This window comes from Panthera pardus, unplaced genomic scaffold (assembly GCF_024362965.1).
Source record: "Panthera pardus isolate Hobbes unplaced genomic scaffold, ASM2436296v1 HiC_scaffold_17, whole genome shotgun sequence".
NCBI classification, from domain to species: domain Eukaryota; kingdom Metazoa; phylum Chordata; class Mammalia; order Carnivora; family Felidae; genus Panthera; species Panthera pardus.
The window spans coordinates 144,464,683-144,486,728 of NW_026526732.1; the positions used below are offsets into that span (position 1 = coordinate 144,464,683).

At 49.4% G+C, this 22,046-nt stretch overlaps 1 long non-coding RNA gene across 1 annotated transcript; it reads left to right on the plus strand.

Moving 5' to 3' along the window:
- Positions 1 to 1,505: 1,505 nt before the first annotated feature.
- LOC109271540 (uncharacterized) lies at positions 1,506 to 20,125 on the plus strand. Its single transcript, XR_008423092.1, has 6 exons — positions 1,506 to 1,765; positions 7,411 to 7,547; positions 8,487 to 8,610; positions 16,362 to 16,480; positions 18,222 to 18,387; positions 19,802 to 20,125. It is a non-coding gene; the product is annotated as an uncharacterized LOC109271540 (long non-coding RNA).
- The last annotated feature ends 1,921 nt before the right edge of the window (positions 20,126 to 22,046 follow it).

Here is a 22,046-nt window from a genome sequence, read left to right on the forward strand (position 1 = left end):
TTTCCTCTCTTGAAAGCATCCTGGATAGATGAAACAGGGATCCAAGGGACTGTCTGCCTCTGGGGCTTCGGGACTGGCAGACTGGCTTTTAACCCTGTGCTGTCTCCAGCGCCTGAGTGCCGTAGGTAGTTTATGTGTTCTATTTCCTGGGTAGATTTAACTTCTTGAGGGCAGGGGCCTTGCATTCATGCTTTCGTCAAACATTACTGTACTCTACTAAATGCCAGCCTTTGTTTGAGGATCTGGGGATACAGGGATGAATATATGACACAGTCCCTGGCCTCATTCATCAAACAGCAATGACTACAAGTGCTGACAAGATTAAGCACTTTCTCTGTGTCATGCATTCGCTACATGCTTTTCATGCATTCAGTCCTCACAACGAGCTTATGGGGCATTATTATGCCCATTTTACAGATAAGGAAAGCAAGACTTATGAAAGTTAAATAAGCTGTCACAGGCACACGAGTAGCAGATGCCAAGGCTGGGGTTAGAGTCCAGTGGTCCGACAGCTCAGTCCACCTTCTTCGCTGCTATGCTAGCCTGCCCTCTGCAGAAACTACCTCCGTGTCTTAAACGTGGTAATGACTCACTGCAAGTAATTTTTACAAACGCGGTTTATTGCTTGGGCTTGGTCAGGGTATCTTCCGATGACCAGGTTTGTTTGCAATCCACTTACTGCACTGTATCAGACTAGATTGGACGTGAGGTGGTTTGCAGCCCCTGAAGACTGGAAAGCAAGGCTGAGAAACTAAGAGGTCATGTTTGGCCCCCGTTTGGAAGATAAAGACTGTTTCAGTCTCTTTCATTCCCCTGCCATTTCTGGAACAGTTCTGATTCCCCCTACCTTTTTCTTTTCTTTATTATTATTAAAAAAAATTTTTTGTGTGGGGTGGGGGGAAGAATATTTTTGAAAAAAAACTTGATGGGAAGTTGATACATTATAACAGCAACGAAGTGAACTGTATATACCGAGGAATTATTCTACGCCTTTGCTTATATCATCGTTTAACATCCTCGCAACAATAGTTGGTTTTGTTTTTCCATTTCTGGGGAGGACCCGAGGCGCGGACTGGTTTAGTTAGCATACCCCAGATCACACAGCTAGACAGAACCAGGTTTTTGATCCTAGGTTTGCCTAACTCCAAAACCTACATTTTAATCATGCTGTCTCCCTGATGCTGGAACTTGGCAGAGGGAGGAAGGAACTCCCTTCCTGCTGACCTTCCTGACACAGTTAAGTGGCGGGTGAGGATACCCAGTAACCTTGAGATCTGTTGGTTAGGGATCCTGGCACAAAAGGATCTTAAGGTGCTTCTGAGCTGCAATTTTATCTCTTTAAGACCCAGGGCTCCCATGCCAAGGCTGTTCCGTGATCCTCGGAGATTTCAGGGGTGGGGAAACTGGATGGAACGAGCTGACATACAACAAGCAAAAAAAGACCTCAGCATTTTTGCCTCGCCTCGGTGGCTCCTGCCTTTTTTTTTTTTTTTCCTCTCTCCCTCTCTCATTTATTTATTACTATGCTATTCCCTGCCCCTGCTGCTGTGTCAATACTGATAAAAGCAAATCTCCCCACAAACAGGTGCAGCCAGAGCTGCCCCTTGGACAGCTGCCAGGGAATGTGATCGCTCAGCTGAGGTGACCTGCCCCTGCCCAACCCCCTTCTCGGGTTCCAGCCCAGGGCATGTGTCCTTGGGCGGTTAATGTCCGCATGTTCAGAGCCTGGTATCTCAGCTGGCATCACGGACTCAAGATGGCAGATGTAGTTGCGGTGGGGTGGGCGTGTGCAGGACAGAGGGGGGCCTCGGGGAGTTACTTATTTTCCCTTTCGGTTTCTTCGGAAATTACATGGACAATACTATGTCACCAAGTCCCTCCTGCAAGTATTTGAAAATATTTCCTAAGAATATCACCCCCTGATTTTTCTAGATAAGAAATATTTTTTTCCAGGCCCACCCGTTTCCAACTTCACATATACACTTGCAATTTAATGACCCAAAAGACATTATCTGAGCACCTCCTAGGGCTCAGTGGAGGGTTCACCTACAGAAACATTTTGTGAGGCAACCTTGTTACCCAGGATGCGTTTTGATGCTGCCAAGCCCTGTGACTTTGACTCCGGTGTGTAAAAGATTATATTCCATCCCCCCTCCCCCGCCCCCATGTCTGTGTTTTGTCCCCAAGCATCATTTCCCCACTTCCCTAGGGCACCAGCCTTTCCGGAAATGCCCCAGCTCAGCAAGCGGCCTCCACCTCCCCGGGAAGTGAGAGGGGGCCGTGTGGCGGTGACAGCACAGGGCGGGCCTGGGGCCGGGCCGAGCCGGGCCGGGCCGGGCCGGGCCGGGCCGAGGGCAGGGGCCGGGGCCGGAGCCGGAGCCGGAGCCGGAGCCGGAGCCGGAGCCGGAGCCGGAGCGGGAGCCTCCCGCCCCGCTGAGCGGCCCGCAGAGCAGCGCGCGGCTCCGGGAGGGGAGGACGTTGCTATGCAAATGCGCCGCGGCCTGCGGGCCCCCTTTACCCAGGGGCCCTCCGGTTGCCAAAACAGACCATTCCCCAGAACAGTCGCCTAGAAACGGGCGCTGTCATAGCAGCCTCTCAGCAGCGGCGAGCCAGCCGCGCTGCCAGGAGGAGCTGGGTCAGGGTGTTCAGACCTCCTCAGCACCCCCTCCCCACCCCGTCTCCACCTCAGGGAGGGGAGTGGTGGCTTGGGCCCCTCCTTGGAGCAAGGGAGGGCACTAATTGGATTGGAACACTCCAGAAACACATCAGCTGCTCCTCCCTGGGGGAAAGGAGTGTGAGGGGGAGGCTTCAGACTGTCTTTGTGATGGGTCTCAGCCTCACCCTCCCTGCAGCCTCGCCCTGATTTGGTCCTTACCAGCCTCTGCCCACCCGGAACCTCCCTCAGGGCACCACAGCCAGCTCGGGGTGGAGGGGAGGGGGCAGACAACAACCAGATAACCCCGCAAAGAAATTCAGCCATAAAGAGGGGTACACGATGCAACAGCAATTGAAGATACAGGGTCTGACCTGCTTTGAGGGGGTTAGGGAAGAATGCAGGTTTGCTGTGACTCCCAAGCCGGTGTCCTGGCCACTACCTCTCCCAGCCCTTCCCCTTCTCAGCAGGCTCCTCTCACTCAGCCTGTGGGGCCTGGCCATCCCCCCAGGCCCTGGGAGCAGGGACGTTTTCCTACCTTATTTGGCAGCAAGAGAGCTTGTCATTTAAGTGCATGTATCTTGCCTCTTAACAATTACAGTATAAACTTCTAAAAGGCAGGACCCATATAATTCTGTGATGGCACACCTTGACCATGAAGAACACGACTGATTTGAACAGATCTGCTTGAAAGTGGTGCCAGTGATGTTTATCACCCTGGGAGGCCTCTAATGTTGCCTTTGCAGCAACTGTTTTAGAGTGGCCCTCAGAGACTACTTAAAACCTCATGAAACTCTGGGATTGGGGACGGGAGAAGATTCAGTGTCAGCCTGAGTGACATTAAGCCAACAGGTGGGCTACAGAGAAAGTGACTCCTCAGGATACAGCATTCCCTGGGGTCTAGATGCTGCACGCCATGGCCAGAGCACGAGCCTGACGGCTGGGGGCAGCTTTGTACTAACGTGCTGGGCGAGAGACCTTCCTTCGTAATCCACGGACGGCCTTGGGAGTTGTATGGATTCTATAAACTTGTAGTCTTCGTTCAGTCTTGTTTAGTAAGGCAGCATGTAAACGTGTAATCTCTCCCTTCTCTTTCTCCTTTCCTTCCTCCTGCACTGAGTGCCTACTGTGTGCCAGGCACTGGAGATTCAGAGAATAATTAAATTGATATCATTCTATATTTGTAAGGAGAAAAATAATGCATAGTGCAGGCGACATTTGCCCTGCATTAAAGTCACCAGTATGTATCTTTTGATTAACTTTCTTGTGTTTGTGGGTTTTCCCTAGATCATAAATCTCACTTCTCTGGAGGCCAGAAATTTACTTTCCCAGACTCCTTTGCAACTAAGGTGTAGGCATGTGACCTAGGTTCCACCAATCAGATGCATGCACATGAGGTTTTTGATTTGGAAGAGGGCAACAGGAAGCAGGTGTCCTGGGGAAGGGGGTTAGAGGAGGCATCTGGCCTTCAGAGCAACAGGAGGGATGGTCTGAGATTCAATTCCCACCATTGTTGAAGGGGGTGAGTTCAGGCAAGTTGCAGAATTTATGCTGATAGCTGCCTTGGTGGTTTGGCTAGAAAAGTACCCTGAGGTGGTTTGGGCATCATCCCTGAATTCTGAGCCTCTGTGCCTGTCTTCCCTTTTGGATTCTGTGAGCTACTGAATGTTTTTTAATAAGTTCCTTTTCTGTTAGGGGCACCTGGGTGGCTCAGTCCGCTAAGCGTCCGACTCTTGATCTCAGCTCAGGTCATAATCTCACAGTCCTTGAGATCAAGCCCCACTGTCAGACTCTGTTGACAGGGCAAAGCTTGCTTGGGATTCTCTCTCTGCGTCTGACTCTGCCTCTCCCTCAACCCCCATGCCACTTAGCTTTCTTTCTTAAAATAAACTGAAAAAGGGGCTCCTGGGTGGCTCAGTCGGTTAAGCGGCCAACTTCAGCTCAGGTCATGATCTCGTGGTCTGTGAGTTGGAGCCCCGCGTCGGGCTCTGTGCTGACAGCTCAGAGCCTGGAGCCTGCTTCTGATTCTGTGTCTCCCTCTCTCTGCCCTTCTCCTGCTTGCTCTCTGTCTCTCTCTCTCTCTCAAAAATAATAAGCATTAAAAAAAAAAAAAAAACAACCATAAAAGCAGCACCTGGGTGGCTCATTCGGTTAAATGTCCGACTTCAACCCAGGCCATGATCTCAAGGTTTGTGAGTTCAAGCCCCACATCAGGCTCTGTGCTGACAGCTCAGAGCCTGGAGCCTATTTCAGATTCTGTGTCTCCCTCTCTCTCTGCCCCTCCCCCGCTCACACTCTGTCTCTCTCTCTCTCAAAAATAAACATTAGAAAAAATAATTAAGGGGCACCTGGGTGGCTCGGTCAGTTAGGCGTCCGACTTCAGCTCAGGTCATGATCTCACAGTCCATGAGTTCGAGCCCCGCGTCGGGCTCTGTGCTGACAGCTCAGAGCCTGGAGCCTGTTTCAGATTCTGTGTCTCTCTCTCTCTGCCCCTCCCCTGTTCATGCTCTGTCTCTCTCTGTCTCAAAAATAAATAAACGTTAAAAAAAAAATTAAAAAAAAATGATTAAAAAAATAAAAATGAATAAACTGAAAAACCAAATCATCACAAAAAAAGAGAAGTTCCTTTTCAGTTAGAGTGGATTCTGTCGTTTGCAACTAAGAGCTCTGACACAGATGGATGGATGAATGAATAGGTGGATGGATGGGTAGGTTGAAGGGTGGGTGGAAGAGAGGATAAAGGGTGGGTGGGCAGGCACCAAAATATGGAGTGATTTGGGGCGGTGGGACTTTAGGTTATTTTTTCTCTTTTCTCTGGATTTTCTTTTCCTTCTCCCTCTTCCTCTTGCTCCTTATTTCATCTATGAAAGCATGTTACTTGCATAGTAATAAAAAAAAGTTATCAGAAACCAGCATCTAGAAAGTTCACAGCACAGGGAACATAAAAAAAAAATGGAGGTTCTAAGCCAGTAAGAGCTCTGGAAAGGCTCTGGCTCTGGACTTCTATCCCACTGTCTCACCACGCGTGCCCTGACCCCCAGCAAGCCTTGAATTTCTCTCCCTCCTCCACACCCAAGGCTGTGCCCACCAATCAGAGGCATGCACTGGCTCATCCTGCTTTGTGACATTTTCCTGTTGTTACCCAACAGTCCTAGTTTACCTTGAGCAAGGATGACACACACACTTGTGACTCACCCCATATTGTTCTGCCCTCTCCCAGCTCTGGCCTTCCAGTGGCACTGACTATCCCTTGGCTGGCAAGTACAACAACCTTGTTCTACAGCTATGTTTCACATGGCATGTCCCATCACCCGCCATAGATTGTCAGTTCCATGGAGGCTGGGATTGCAACTTACATGATGTTTGCAAACTCCCAAAGCTTGGTGGGAAGTAGGGTTTTAAGATGCGCCTACAGAAGATGAGGATTGTATGGTTTCTTTTCACTTTGGTGACTGCCACAGTAAACTTCTTTTATTAAGCAAACTCTCTGCCCAACATGGGGCTTAAACTCACGACCCTGAGATCAAGAGTCCCATCCATGCTCTGCAGACTGAGCCAGCCTTGTTCCATAATGAAATTTTAAAGTTTTTGCAGTCAGGGCCCTTTTCCTCTCTCCTTCCCTCTCACCCACCCTTCCTTCCTTCCTTCCTTCCTTCCTTCCTTCCTTCCTTCCTTCCTTCCTTCCCTCCCTCTCTCCTTCACTTTCTTCCTTCCCTCCTTCCCTTCCTTCCTTCCCTTCCTTCCTTCCTTCCTTCCTTCCTTCCTTCCTTCCTTCCCTCCTTCCCTTCCTTCCCTCCCTTTCCTTCTTTCCTTCCTTCCTTTCTTCCCTTCCTTCCTTCCTCTTTCCCTCCTTTCCTTCCTTCCTTCTTCCTTCCTTCCTTCCTTCCTTCCTTCCTTCCTTCCTTCCCTCCCTCTCTCCTTCACTTTCTTCCTTCCCTCCCTCCCTTTCTTCCTTCCCTCCTTCCCTTCCTTCCTTCCTTCCCTCCTTCCCTTCCTTCCCTCCCCTTCCTTCCTTCCTTCTTTCCTTCCTTCCTTCCTTCTTTCCTTTCTTCCCTTCTTCCCTTCCTTCCTTCCTTCATTCCTTCCTTCCTTCCTTCCCTTCTTCCCTTTCCTTCCTTCCTTCCTTCCTTCCTTCCTTCCTTCCTTCCTTCCTTCCTCTTTCCCTCCCTTCCTTCCTTCCCTCCCTTCATTCCTTCCTTCCTTTGTTTCCTTCCTTCCTTCCTTCCTTCCTTCCTTCCTTCCTTCCTTCCTTCATAAATGTCTCTGATGTGCCAGGTGTTTACTGTTTTATATCAAGAAACAAATATAAATAGGCAAATAAGTGGGGGGGGAAAGTGGCAGAAGAGCTTGGATGGCCAAGTGTGCAGGGGAGAGGAGTGTTAGTTGGGAATAGAAACCGCTTTTTTTATTTAAGTTTTTTTTTTAATGTTTATTTATTTTGAGAGAGAGACAGAGAGCATGAGCAGGGGAGGGGCAGAGGGAGAGGGAGAGAGAATCCCAAGCAGGCTCCATACTGTCATTGCTAAGCCTGACACAAGGCTCAATCCCACGAACCGTGAGATCATGACCTGAGCCCAAATCAAGAGTCAGACACTCAACAAACTGGGCCACCCAGGAGCTCCGGAAAAGGCTTCTTCATAGGAATAATATCAAGCGTTTATTCTAGGACGCCCTGTTCTCAGTATTTAACATATGCTCATGCGCCTCATCCTCGAAATAGCAACAGGGCAAGTACTATTGTTACTTTCGTCTTACAGGTGAGGAAACGGAAGCCCTGAGAAGTTTAATGTCGTATGGGATTGCTGCAGAGCTGGGACTTGCACCCGGGCCTCTGGGTTCTAACGTCAATGAGCTTCACTGTGGCGTTGTACTGCATGGAGAAGATCCTGGAAAGGTAAGGGATCATCAAGCATGGAGGCCGTCTACATAGTCAAGGGCATGGAGGGCCGCCTGTCTGTTCAGCTCGGATGTGGGTGCACAGGGGAGCGGGATGGTGCAGGGTGGAGGGCACACTCAGTAGCAACTGAGAACCCACTACGACAGCCTTGGATGTTCTCTTTATTTCTCGAAAGGTAATTTCATTGCAAGTTCAAACCTCTTGCATGATCTGTCTTCTAGGCCATCCTCTCCATTTCTAGTCTGTTTCTTTAAAAAAAAATTTTTTTTTAATGTTTATTTATTCTTGAGAGAGAGGCAGAGAGACAGAGCGTGAGCAGGGGAGGGGCAGAGAGAGAGAGGGAGACACAGAATCGGAAGCAGGCTCCAGGCTCCAACCTATCAGCATAGAGCCCGACGAGGGGCTCGAACCCACCAATTTTTTTTTTTTTTTTAGATGTTTGGTTTGCTTCTTTACCCCAACTGCTGTAGTGGCTCTTGGGCATCCAGAATCAACCTTTTCCTCCAAAAGAAATACACAAACACCCACGTGCCCTGTTGGCCTCTCCACTGACCTGCGGCCCTTATCACACCCCTTTGCTCCCAGCGCTCCCCCCACACCACTTTCCACCAATCCCATTGAATTTTGGTGCTTCCCCCCACCCCCACCCCCACCTCGCTCTGATCGAGAAAATGGACTTGGGAGACGTGTCCTCCTCTGAACTGCTCTGGCAGTGGGGTCTCAGCCAGTGGCTGCCTGCTCGTGGGCTGCAGGGTTATTGCAAGAAGTCTCTGTGTCTATTTGTACTCCAAATACTGTCTGCCGACTGTATAAGTAATGTCTGGGTATAGCTAACTGTGCTGCTGCTCTTTGGCGGTGCTGCTTCCCTGGTCGTTTTTCCACTGTGAATTTCCCTGGTTGACTAAAACCCTAAATAACAGCTCCATTCATTTGCAGGCTTGCAACAATTTCCAAAGCGGGGAAGGAGTCCTCCTGTTAGAGCAGGTTGGAAACCACTGAGCCAGGCTGTGGAGGCAGCATGTTATACCCCCTCAGCAGAGACGGAGTCATGAGACCTGAGGTCAGGTTCCAGCCCCTCCCCTGGCTGGTTGGATGATCTTGGGGGCAATCCCATGTGACTTGGAGAGCTTTGGTTTCCTCACCCTGGAGCAGAGATCACAAAAATTATTTGGCTGGATTGTCAAGAAGATTAAATGAGATAGATAAAGGGCTTTGGAAGCCGTGAGGCTTTGCAGAAGTGGAAGGATTGTTGTGGTCATCTTCTTACATGCATTATCAGCTTCTTAAGGGCAGGGACAGTTCCCTCAGTGACGCCCTTCACCCCCATCACCTCTTGCACTCACAGGGGACTATGAGATGACCTCGTAAAAACACCACCAAGTGACTAGCACAGCGGCTCAGCACACAGCAGGTGCTTAATAAATGGTAGCTGCTATGTATGCGTGGGCATCTGGTTGAAATCTTCTCTCTGCCACTGCTGAGTTAGGGAGCGTGGCCGTGGGCAAGGTTAGCACTGACATGCCCTAGTGTCCTCGTCTACCACATGGCTGAGAAGAGCAGCTAGTTCATGAAGTGGCTGTGACACAGGAAGAGTTGTGTGTATAACAGAGCCAGGCACAAATCAACCACTCTGTAGGCAGCAGCTGTTGTTATTATTATTTTTCTGAATTTTTTAAGCATTTATGAATTTTTGAGAGAGACGGAGCATGAGTGGGGGGAGGGGGAGGGGCAGAGAGAGAGGGAGACACAGAATCTATTTTTTTTTTAAATTTTTTTTTAACGTTTATTTATTTTTGAGACAGAGAGAGGACAGAGTATGAACGGGGGAGGGTCAGAGAGAGGGAGACACAGAATCGGAAGCAGGCTCCAGGCTCTGAGCTGTCAGCACAGAGCCCAACGCGGGGCTTGAACTCACGGACCACGAGATCATGACCCGAGCCGAAGTCGGCCGCTTAACCGACTGAGCCACCCAGGCGCCCCGAGACACAGAATCTAAAGCAGGCTCCAGGCTCTGAGCTGTCAGCACATGGGGCTTGAACCCATGAACCGTGAGATCATGGCCTGAGCTGAAGTCAGATGCTTAACCGACTGAGCCACCCAGGCACCCCTGTTGTTATTTTACTATTATGCACTGAGCGATTCTTTTTTTTTTTTTTTAACGTTTATTTATTATTGAGAGACAGAGAGACACAGAGCATGAGCAGGGGAGGGGTAGAGAGAGGGGGAGACACAGAATCCGAAGCAGGCTCCAGGCTCTGAGCTGTCAGCACAGAGCCCAATGCAGGGCTTGAACTCACGAGCTGTGAGATCACGACTTGAGCCGAAGCCGGTCGCCTAACCAACTGAGCCACCCAGGCACCCCAGAGCGATTCTTTAAGAGGTGATGTGCAAAGGTCGCCAGACTGGAAAGGAGGCAATGTAGCTCCTGGTCTTTGTTCAGAGTCATCAAGGCCTTCAAAGACAGCTAGATGCTCAGGCCAGCCTCTAAGGGTCAGCACAGATGATAGAGCCGTGAATATGCTCGTGTGCCATTTCTAGGTGTGGCCTAGATCCCCACAGCAGACATTGTTAGGTAAAGGGGTGCACCTGTAACATGTGGGTTAATACCACGATTGTCCAACATGCACATATTCCTGTTCGCATTCTTTCCTATCCGAGCAAAAGGGTCTGTCTCCCCACACCCCCACCCACCCACATTTTCAAGTTTTAATTTTATTCATTTTTTTTGACTAGGTAATATTTGCAGTCGGCACATAATTTTAAAAGGTGCAAAGGGGCGGGTTGCCTGGCTGGTTCAGTCAGTGGAGCGTGCATGTGACTCTTGATCTCGGGGTTGTGAGTTCAAGCCCCACGTTGTGGGTAGAGATTCCTTTAAAAAAAGAAAAAAAGGTACAAAGAGACATGCAGTGAGAAGTCTCCTCACCCCATCCCAGCCAGCCAAGTTTCCTCCTCAGAAATACAAACTTTGATCTCAGCCTACCTGGCAAGTGGAAAATGCTATCTGACTAAATGAATCTCACCATTCATTTACTTATTTTTAAAATGTTTATTTATTTTTGAGAGAGAGAGAGAGTGAATAGGGGAGGGGTAGAGAGAGGGAGACTAAGGATCTGAAGCGGACTCTGTGCCCTCAGAGCCCAAGGAAGGGCCTAAACTCAGGAATCATGACAGTATGATTTGAGCGAAGTTGGTTGCTTAACTGACAGAGCCGCCTAGGGCCCTTTAAATCTCACTATTTATTTGTTTGTTTGTCTTTAATGTTTATTTTTGAGAGAGAGAGAGAAAGAGGCAGAGACAGAATCAGAAGCAGGCTCCAGGCTCTAAGCTGTCAGGACAGAGCCCAATGCAGGGCTCGAACCCACAAACCATGAGACTATGACCTGAGCCAAAGTCGGACGCCCAACTGACTGAGCCACCTAGGCGTCCCTGAATCTCACCATTTAAAGAATATTTCGGGGCGCCCTGGTGGTTCAGTCGGTTAAAGCATTTACCGTCATGCTTTCACAGTTGGTGAGTTCCAGTCCCACATCAGGCTCTGTGCTGACAATGCAGAGTCTGCTTCGGATCCTCTGTCCCCCTCTGTCTCTGCCCCTCCCCCGCTCATTCTTTTTCCTTCTCTCAAAAATAAATAAAACATTAAAAAATAAGAAAGAATATTTTGCGTTTAAAAATCTTTCTAATTTATTTTATAACTGGAAGTTTGTACCTTTTAATCCCCTTCCCCTCTAACCTCTCCTCTGGCAACGACCGGTTTATTCTCTCTATTATTTTTATGTGAAAACAAACCAGAATATGCTTTAGAGTAGAATGTTGCATCTGAATGAACTCTGAGATAAAACCTGAAACTTCAAAGAAGTTTTATGTTCAAGGGTGGGGTGGGGTGGAGACGTGCTTCTGGTTCCGCCTCCTACCTTCTCGTGGGGGGAAAAGGTTGACACAGCTCTGAATTAGTGTATAAAGCACAACCTTGACGATGCCTCTGCCCCTCTCGGTGATCCTGGGGTTTTTCCTCTTCCCCTGCCACCTGCATACAATCCTTCCCTTACGCCCCTTCCCTGCCATGACTTGGCCACCACCTTGTTGCTTGACCTTCAGTGGGTCACCTCCACTCTGGGCTGTGGTTTCCCTCACTTGTAAAAAGAGGGATTGGACCAGGCGCATTCCAGGTGAAACATTCCAGGACTAATCAACTAATTCACATTAAGGTGTAGATGACTGATAACAGCTGAATGTATTACCTCTCTGGTGGGTGGGAGTATTTTAAAAGATACAGTTTCTCATCCTAAAAGAATGAACGTGCATGGTGCAATTTCAGGCAGGGTCACGGGTGGGTGGGGATGATATGGGGAGAGGGGGTGCCTCCCCTGACATTTCTCCAGTGATCACCGGGGTGAGGGGGGCACTGCTCCAGTCAGGGGTGGGGTCTGCCCTGCGGGAATGTGCCTGTTGGTTTCCCTCCAGAACTTACACCATCCTCCTCCCTCTTTGGCAATGGCAAGAGCAGGGTTTTGTCATACCGAAAACTGCCTCATCAGGGAAACCCACGTGTGTGGCCTAGGAAGCTACCCTGTCCCCTGGGGCAAGGGGTGCGGTGGGGGCGTTCAGCAGCCTGGCTTCCAGGTTCATGGGTCAGTTCTCATCCTGGGCAAGTGAAGAGGCCTCTGTTGGAGGGCAATCCACTTTCTGCCAGAGCAGGTGGTCCCGCCACACCTGAATCCAAGACATCTGCGTTTCACCCAGGGAGAAAGGCTGTGCTGAATGCTGTCTGGTTTCATTTTCTGTAGGAGGTTTGATTTGGCTTCTGAATTTTCAGGGAGGGCATGAGAGAGGGTGTGGCCTGCAGCCACCATTAGTCCATCAGAAATAGGAATGTGACTCTTGATCTTGGGGTTTGTGAGTTCGAGCCCCATGTTGGAGGTAGAGTTTATGAAAGAAGGAAGGAAGGAAGGAAGGAAGGAAGGAAGGAAGGAAGGAAGAAGAAAGGCATTTATTTTTCTGGTTGGTGCCATCTCCTACAGCTCCCTCTGAGGCACCTGCTATCTGGGCCTCCCTTCAATGGAGGCAGTATGGGAGTGCGTCTGTGCTCCAGGCAAGAGAGTGGTGGGTAGGAATGGAGACCCGGGATGATGGTCAGTGGTCCCTACTCTGGCAGCAATGCTAACTAAGGGGCTCAGACCAGCCCGAGGATCGACGTGCCTCTCTCTTCATGAGAATCGCCACCATCATATCCCTTCCTCTTCTCTAGAGCAGGACAGCTTCTCGAGACCTCTCAGTGCTTTGGCCATGAGCCTCAGCATGGAACACACAGAGCTCTAGACCCTCCCTGCTCAGAGAGTAGTCTGAGACCAGCAACATTAGCTCCACCCGGGAGCTGGTTAGAAATGCAGACTCTCGGAGGCGCCTGGGTGGCTCAGTCAGTTGGGCGTCCACCTTCAGCTCGGGTCATCAACTGATGGTCTGTGAGTTCAAGCCCCACATTGGGCTCTGTGCTGACAGCTCAGAGCCTGGATGGAGACTGCTTCAGATTCCGTGTCCCCCTCTCTCTCTGTCCCTCCCCCACTTATGCTCTGTCTTTCAAAAATAAAATAAAACATCTAAAAAAAAGAAAAAGAAAAAAAAAAAGAAATGCAGACTCTCAGTGGCCATCGTAGGCTACTGAATCAGAGTCTGAATTTTTACAAGATACCAAGCTGATTACATTAACAGACATTAATGTTTAAGAAAAATCGGTCTTGATGATGCATTCCTTGGGGAGAGAGGCAGAAAGAAATATAAGCTCCCCACGGCGGCCTCCTCGGAGAGGAAGACTTGCCCACAAGCCTCAATGGAGGGAAGTGAACGCAGAGGAAAAGGCTGAGGAAGGCACTCCAGGAAAACATGCTGAAATAGGCAGGTGCCTTTAAAGTTTTTAGTTTAATTTTAATTTTATTTTTAATAGGCAATTCACTTACACCGTTAAGATTCTAAAGATGCAGAAAGGTATGTCAGACAGTTTCTTTCCCACACCTGTCTCCCAGCCACTTCCTGTCTCAAAAGCAACCTATGTTACTAGGTGAGAGGTATAAGATATTATGCAAATGAACCCTGTGTGTGTGTTCTTAACTCACCAAACCCCCTTTAAAAAATTCAGCTGCTAGTTTGCCATACACAGTGTCTAGACCTTGCTTTTTCCACTCAATAGCTCTTGGAGAGCATTCCCGTATCATATGGAAAGAATGCTCCAGATTGCATTTCAGCTGAATGTTATTCCAAAACGGGGTTCGAGCTCACGAACCTCGAGATCATGACCCGAGCCGAAGTCAGATGCTTAAACGACTGAGCCACCCAGGCGGCCCCCTACTTAGGTATTCTCTCGGAGCCTCCTACAGGACTTCGGAGACCCAGGGTCACTCCCTCTGGGCAATTCCACCTCCTTCTCCCTCCTATCCCCCTTGCCCACAGCTTTGGCAGAACCCTAATCACATGATAGTATTTAGGCAAAGGCATGAGAACATCTGCTCTTGTGTCCTCTCGCCACGTCCCGTCACAGTGCATAGTAGGTACTCAGCCGACATGAACAGTATTGAATTGACCATCCCTGAGAGAGGAATTCTCCAAATACTGCTGCCTGATCCTTCTAAGGGCAGAGACCCCACTTCCTCAAACGCTCATTCTGCCTTTGAGAGCCTGTATCAAAAGGTTCTCAGCTGAAGCAGGGTCTGTTTGCTGGTGACTTTTCCCTCGGGTTCTAGTGCATCTTCTAAAACAACATAGAAATTTAGTCCCTTTGACAGATACTTAAGATACCCATCTGTCTCCAAACCAAATACTCCCAGCTCCCTGTGGGTCCTGGGTCCAGATCCTTCCCCTCCAACTTTTTCTTCCATATATTTTTTGGTTTGTAATATTGCCCCCCGCCCCTCTTTTTTTAAGTAAGCTCCACATCCACCTTGGGGCTCGAACTTACCACCCCAGGATCAAGTCTCATGCTCCACCGACTGAGCCAGCCAGGCGCCCCTGTAATATTACCCTTTTAAAAAGTGATGTCTGGGGGCGCCTGGGTGGCTTGGTCAGTTAAGCGTCTGACTTCGGCTCAGGTCATGATCTCACGGTCCGTGAGTTCGAGCCCCGCGTCGGGCTCTGTGCTGACAGCTCGGAGCCTGGAGCCTGTTTCAGATTCTGTGTCTCCCTCTCTCTCTGCCCCTCCCCTGTTCATGCTCTGTCTCTCTCTGTCTCAAAAATAAATAAACGTTAAAAAAAATTAAAAAAAAAAAAAGTGATGTCTGACCCCTATACACTTATTAGAATGGCCCAAATTAAAAGACAGGCCCTACCAGTACTGGCAAGGACGGGGAGCACCTGAAACTCTCCAGCTGGGTTTGCACTGGAAACATAAAATGGGACAGGTACTTTGGAAAGGAACTGGCAGGTTTTTAAAAAAGTGAAACATACAGGCTAGCCATTCAACTCCCAAGCTATTTACCCAGAATAAATTAAAGCATTTGTCCAGGTGCTCCTGGCTGGCTCAGTCCATTAAGCGTCCGACTTCGGCTCAGGTCATGATCTCGAAGTTCATGAGTTCAAGCCCTGCATCGGGCTCTGTGCTGACAGCTCAGAGCCTGGAGCCTGCTTTGGAGTCTGTGTCTCCCTCCCTCTCTCTCTGCCCCTGCCCCACTCGAGCTCTGTCTGTCTGTCTCTCACTCAAAAAATGAATAAACATCAAAAAAAAAAAAAATTAAAACAGAAAACCAAAAAACAAAGTGCACAAGGAAGCTCTGTGGGATGATGCTTGTACAGGTTTATACATATGTCAAAACTTATCAAATTGCATACTTTATTATTTTTATTTTTTAATTTTTAAAATTTATTTATTTTGAGAGAGAGAGATGGGAGAGGGGCAGAGAGAGAGACAGGGAGAGAGGATCCCAAGCAGGCCCTGTGCTGTCAGCGCAGAGCCTGACATGGGGCTTGAACCCACGAACCATGGGATCGTGACCCGAGCCGACATCAAGAGTTGGTCGCTTAACCGACTGCGCCACCCAGGCGCCCCTATATTTATTTATCATTTTAAAAGTAGGCTCCACACCCAATGTGGGGCTGGAACTCATGACCCTGAGATCAAGAGTCACACGCTCTACCGACCGAGCCAGCCAGGCGCCCCTCAAATTGTATACTTTAAACACACACGGTTTATTGTATGTCAACGATACCTCAAGAAAGCTGTTTAAAAAGCCTGCTATTTGGAACTGGTCCCACCTTCTCGATGTCACTGACTGGTGGGGTGCACAGAAGGGTAGCTGGCTCCCTCAATGTGGTCACTGTGCTTTGTGGTAGAGCCCGAGGTCATGTGAGCTTTTTCAGGAGTTATATTGCCGCTGTCTAAGTTCAGCAGCAATGCCAAGATTTTGACGTCATGAACATTAGAACCAGGTCTCCTCTAGCTTTACCATGCGTCGTATCAAGGTCACTTACCCCTTTCGTGTTCATTTTGTTGGCGGAACCGAGTAGGAGACGGCAGAGCGTGGTGGAAAGGGTATGAACTCCGGGGTCAGGTTCTTTTGAATGGAAGCTCAGAGTGGGTAAGTGCCTTAGCCCCTCTGAGTCTCACGTTCCTCATCTGTAAACGGGGTCACGATTTCTGATCTCACGGAGGGGCGACAATTAAATGATACAGAAAGGCACTTAGCACCGTGTGTGGTCTGTTGAGGTGTCTGATGAAGAGAAGCTAATTTTGTAGCTGTGTCACTCCTGCCTGTCACAATAGTTTAAATCTTGGTTATGTGTATGCCAGACTTCTCAGAACATAACACGCTCTCTGTATTTGATTAGCAGACCCGCACATCTTTATTGGAGCGTCTAATACAAACACCGAGATGAGCCGGTCAAAACCAACCCCATGGCGCACCACTGCTAAGTTTCCTCCAGCTTGATCTGCATTCCTTGGATTGAAAGTAATGGGTTTGGCCCTGCATTTAAAAAGTTTGTTTATTTATTTATGTTTTAATGTTTATTTTTGAGAGAGTCAGAGACAGAGCGTGAGTGGGGGAGGGGCAGAGAGGGAGAGGGAGACACAGAATCCGAAGCAGGCTCCGGGCTCCGAGCCGTCAGCACAGAGCCTGACTCGGGGCTCGAACTCATGAACCGTGAGATCGTGACCTGAGCCGAAGTCGGACGCTTAACCGACTGAACCACCCAGGCGCCCCTGGTGACGTTTCTTTAAATAAAAAAAGGTGGGGGGGGCCTGGCTGGTGCAGTCAGTAAAACATGTACTTCTTGATCTCCAGGTAGTGAGTGCAAGCCCCACCTTGGGCTTGGAGCTAAGGATAAAAAAGAGAGAGAGAGAGAAAGGAAGAAAAGAAGAGGGGCGCCTGGGTGGCACAGTCAGTTAAGTGTCCGACTCCTGGTTTCGGCTCAGGTCATGATCTCACTGTTCATGAGAGAGACTGAGCTCCAAGTCGGGCTCTGTGCTGACAACGTGGAGCCTGCTTAGGATTCTCTCTCTCCCTGTCTCTCTCTGCCCCTTCCCTGCTCTCAAATAAATAAATAAACTTTAAAAAATAAAAATAAAAAATAAAATACAATTGAATGCAACATCAGAAATATATTATATATATAATATATATATAATAATATATATAATATAATATAAAATATATTTCAGTTCCTAAGTTGTACTTAGCCATAACCGGGGTGCTGTTTCAATAGCCACAGGTAGCTAGTGGCTATCGAATTGGAGAACGCAGATATAGAATGTTTCCATCAGCACAGGCTCTTGATTTGGACAGCGTGCTCTAGAAAGATTAGGGAAAAGCCCAAGTGGGTCAGTTTGTTTGTTTATATCCTGACTTGTTCCTGAAAGGATCAGAGGCTGCCGAGGACAGCCCGAGGCCATCAGAACGGTGCCCTCTGGCCGGAGATGGGAAGGTTGACATGTGGGCTGAGTCATGAGTGGAGTAGCAGAGAGAAGCCAGGCCCCAGTGGAGCACTGACCTCCCCCCAGTGGAGCACAGAAAGGAAGTGGGCGGGAAAGCGGAGGTGGGCATGTCATGGGAGTGAGGGTCAAAGGACAAGGCCATGAGCTGTCCGATGTTGAGCAACGAGCAAGCTTCGGGAAAGAAGCTCGCTCCTCTCAACAATATATGCTTATCTGACCTGTTTAATCAAGGAGTCCCCTGTGCCCTTCAGTTCTCAGATACAAATTCCAAATTCCAGCTAATCAGATGCAATTAAGGGATATTGTTGGTCGGGCGCAAGTTCTGACTTGCAGCACTGTGGGTAGGATGCCAGGCCTGGGTCCGCGCTCACCACCCGCTGGCTGTTTCAGCAGCCGTTGCTGGAGGCAGCAGGGCCGGGAAACATCCTCCCAGTGGCTGATGAGAGTGGAGAAGCTCTCAGGCAAGGGAGCCAGGCCCCGAGTGGTTTCCTGCGGCACTTTTAAAGCTCAGATACACTCTGGGGATGGGTTCTTTTGGAGGGCAAATCAGAGTTTTTTACCTGTTCACTAAATTTGACTTTTGCATTAAACTTGTTTCTTGGGATTAAAGATGAGCCAAACATACGTGACGATGACTTTAAGTTTTGTTGGGAAGTTCAAAAACATCATAGGGTGGGATGGGGTGCCACGGGGAGCCGTTTATTGCTTAATTTGAGATAACAGATTCCCATAATCTTTATTTTTACTTTTGTTTTGAGGTGTAACCGACTTAGAGCAAAGTGCAGTACGCTTTAATGTACAGCTTGGTGAATTTTTACATATGTATGTACCTGTGTAATCTCCACCCAGATCAGGATACAGGACATTTCCAGCACCCTGCAAGGTTCCCTCGTGCTCCCTCCTGGTCTATTCTCCTCCCCAGAGGTAACTGATATTCTGATTTCTACCACTGTCAGTTTGCTCTGCCTGTTCTTGAACTTCATAGAAACAGGATCGTATCCTATCTGTGTCTGTGTCTGGCTCCTTTTACTTGTAAGCCGATGACACTTTTTTAGGGAAAATTTTGTAAATACAGATCTATAATCCTTTACCTAAAACCATTGGGGCCAGATAGTTCAGAATTCAGAATTTTTCATGGTTTAGAAAGGTGTCATGAGGAGCACCTGGGTGGCTCAATCGATTAAGCATCCGACTCTTGGTTTCAGCTCAGGTTGTGATCTCACGGCTTCATGGGTTCGAGCCCCACATCAGGCCCTGTGCTGGTAGTGCGGAGCCTGTTTGGGAATCTCTCTGTCTGCACCACTCACCACCCACCCCCCCCCCGCCCCCCCCCCCCGCCCCAGCCCTGCGCCGTCTCTGTCTCTCTCAAAATAAATAAATACGCTTAAAAAAAGAAAGAAAGAAAGAAGAGTGCCATGATGGATTCCCTTAACACTGTATGTTACAAAATACCCTCAGCAGGGTGTGGGGCAGTACCTGGTAAACATATAAACAGTTCTGAGCAAAGTCCGCCAACATTCACACACTAAGTGGTGGAAAGAGAAGCCGTAAATGGCCTCACATCAGTGGAGGCTCGTTTTGCTGCCAAATGAGTTCACGTCAGGTCAGGCTTTGTAGTAAAACGACTTACGATAAAAATGGCTTTATCATACAGATTTCAGCAGTTTGGGGATTTTGATACTGCGAGTAAGGGAGAGTGGACCTGTTAGTTCCCAGCAAGCCATCGGCCCTGTGGGAGGCAGACTTACTGGGTAGCAGGAGGATCCGGTGCTGATAGAAGGTTGCAGAAAGCAGCCGCCCCCGCTGGAGTGTGTTCACGCTGGGTCTGCGGGGACCATTTCTCTCGGTCAGGACGATCAGGCAGTCCACGCATCAACTGCTGACACAGAAGGCACACCTTTGCCAGGTGCCTGTGTCTTTGGGCATTCTTCTGAGATCCCGATCTTGGCTTAGATTTTCTTTTTCTTTCTTTCTTTTTTTTTTTTTGAGAAAGGGAGAGAGAGAGGGAGGGAGAGAATGAGTGGGGGAGGGGCAGAGAGAGAGAATTCTGAGCAGGCTCAGCGCTGTGTCAGGCTCCCCCGCTGACGTAGCGCAGAGCCCAGCGTGGGGCTCAAACCCACGAACTGTGAGATCATGACCCGAGCCGAAAGCAAGAGTTGACGCTCGACCGACTGGGCCACCCAGGCGCCCCAAACATGGTCTTTCATGTGGCCAACAGTCCTACTGCTTGGAATGTTTCTGTATAACAAAGGAGGAGTATGAGGATGGTCATCGCAGAATTATTTGGAATAGCGATAAATTGAAGGGATATTGAGATAAACTGTTGTGTTCTCCGCAGCCCTATAAAGAATGTTGCAGAACAGCATTTCCTGTATGATGCTCCACGGACCCAAGCCTCAAGAAGATTCCTCAAGGGATTTCATAGTGAAATATGTTTAGGAAATGCCAGTCTCCTCTTGATGATTCACAATGTACATTAGTAAATTAAAGACTCTGAGAAATTCTCCAGGAAAGAAGCCCATTTCAGTTGGCATAAGTCAGTACATCCCAAACAGGTGGGGAAGGACTCTGCTCTCAATAGCAAAATGGCTCTGGGGTTCTGTGGGACCAGTTTGGGAAACACTGTGATAGCCGACTCACGAATAAAGAGCTGAGTGAAAAGGACAGGTTCTGAGAATCTCCGCAGCATGATTGAAACTAACCAACCAACCTAAGTACATATTTGTATTTGGAAAAAAAAAAAAAAAGTCTAGCAGGACACATTCCAGAACTTTAACGGTGGTTGGGGTGCTGGAATTATTAGGTGATTTTTATTTTTACCTTTTGTTTTCATCTTTTAGCTTATTTGGGTTTCTTTCTTTTTTTAATTAACTAATTAACTAATTAATTTAATTTATTTTTTTAATGTTTGTTTTTGAGAGAGAGAGAGAAAGAGAGACAGTGTAAGAGGGGGAGGGTCAGAGAGAGGGGGAGACACAGAATCCGAAGCGGGCTCCAGGCTCTGAGCTGTCAGCACAGATCCTGATGCAGGACTCGAACTCATGAACCGTCAGATCATGACCTGAGCCGAAGTCGGATGCTCAACCGACTGAGCCACCCAGGCGCCCCTAGCTTATTTGGGTTTCTTAACTGCTTTTAATTACTGTGTATAACTTTTTTTTTTTAATTTTTTTTTTAACGTTTTATTTATTTTTGAGACAGGGAGAGACAGAACATGAACAGGGTCAGAGAGAGGGAGACACAGAATCTGAAACAGGCTCCAGGCTCTGAGCTGTCAGCACAGAGCCCGACGCGGGGCTCGAACCCACGGACCGCGAGATCATGACCTGAGCCGAAGTCGGCCGCTTAACCGACTGAGCCACCCAGGTGCCCCATGTGTATAACTTTTAAAGATAGCCAAGAAGAAGAAGAAGAAGAAAGAAAAGAGAGGAGAGGAGAGGAGAGGAGAGGAAAGGAAGAAGAGGGAAAAAATTGCCAAAGATCCTGGGACAGCCGGGGAGGCGCGTCCACGGCGCGGCTGCACCTAGACTTGCTGGGGCCTCCAGCTCCAGGAGAGGCCAGGCCCTTATTTAGGCAGAGACATCCCAAGCTCGCATTCCAGTGGGAATCCTTCCCAGCGCATTCCTCCTCTGCACGGCCGCGTCAAGCTGCAGCCTGGCTCCTCCCTCCCAGGGCCTCCCTCTCCTTTGGTAGCCGCCACTGGCCCAGGCCAGGCCGCACATCTGGACCTTGTTAGGGGCCGCCGGCACCAAAGCCGGCACATCTGGCCGCCTCTAAGCGAAGCTCGCGGCGGGGCAGCAGAGGGGAAGGGGCACGTCAGGACAGGGCCGCCCGGCGTGCTCCGAGGCATCTGGAAGTGGGAAGTCGGTGGGCGGCTGGCCGCAGACAGTGCCCTGCCAGGCAGGCCGGCCCTGGCCTCCAAGAGCCAGCAGGGTAGCGCCCTCACTGGCCGGGCAGAGGCCCGCTGAGGCCTTCCCAGGCTGACGGGGGCAGGCCCAAGGAGAGGCAGGGCCTCTGGACCCCATGCATGGTGCTCTTGCCCTCAGGGAGGCCTGGGCTGGGTCCTGGGGGGCTGCTGGGACGGGGAGCAGAGGGTAGTTTCAGGACACTGCAGAGAAGGAATGCACAGGGACAGGCACTGCCTCTGTTCCTGGTGGCCAAGACGTGGGGCAGCCGGTTGGAAAGCAGGGTCTTGTACATTAGGATGGAGAATCCACTCGTTTGAAATGAGAAAGGAAGAAGGTGCAATGTGCCGTGTTGGAAGCGGAGCGTCCCCACTTCCTTTTTCTTACACTGGGACATGACCAGGTCCCCGGCTGTCCCCGTGTGGTGCCATTATTTGTCCCCTTTGGGGCCTGTTAATCTAAGGCTTTACCAGCCCTGCCGATTCTTTCCTTGAGACAGCAGCAGCCGCTCCTGAGATCCTTTGCAAAGTAAGGCAGAGATAAAACAGCCGGTCAATGAAACGGAAAGCCCATCAGCTCAGCCCTTGTCCCTCCCTTTTGTCCTGTGGCCTTGGACCTTGCGTGGCTCCCACCTGGATGGTCCCTGTGATCACAGGAGCCCCAGTTTCCCCTGCCTCT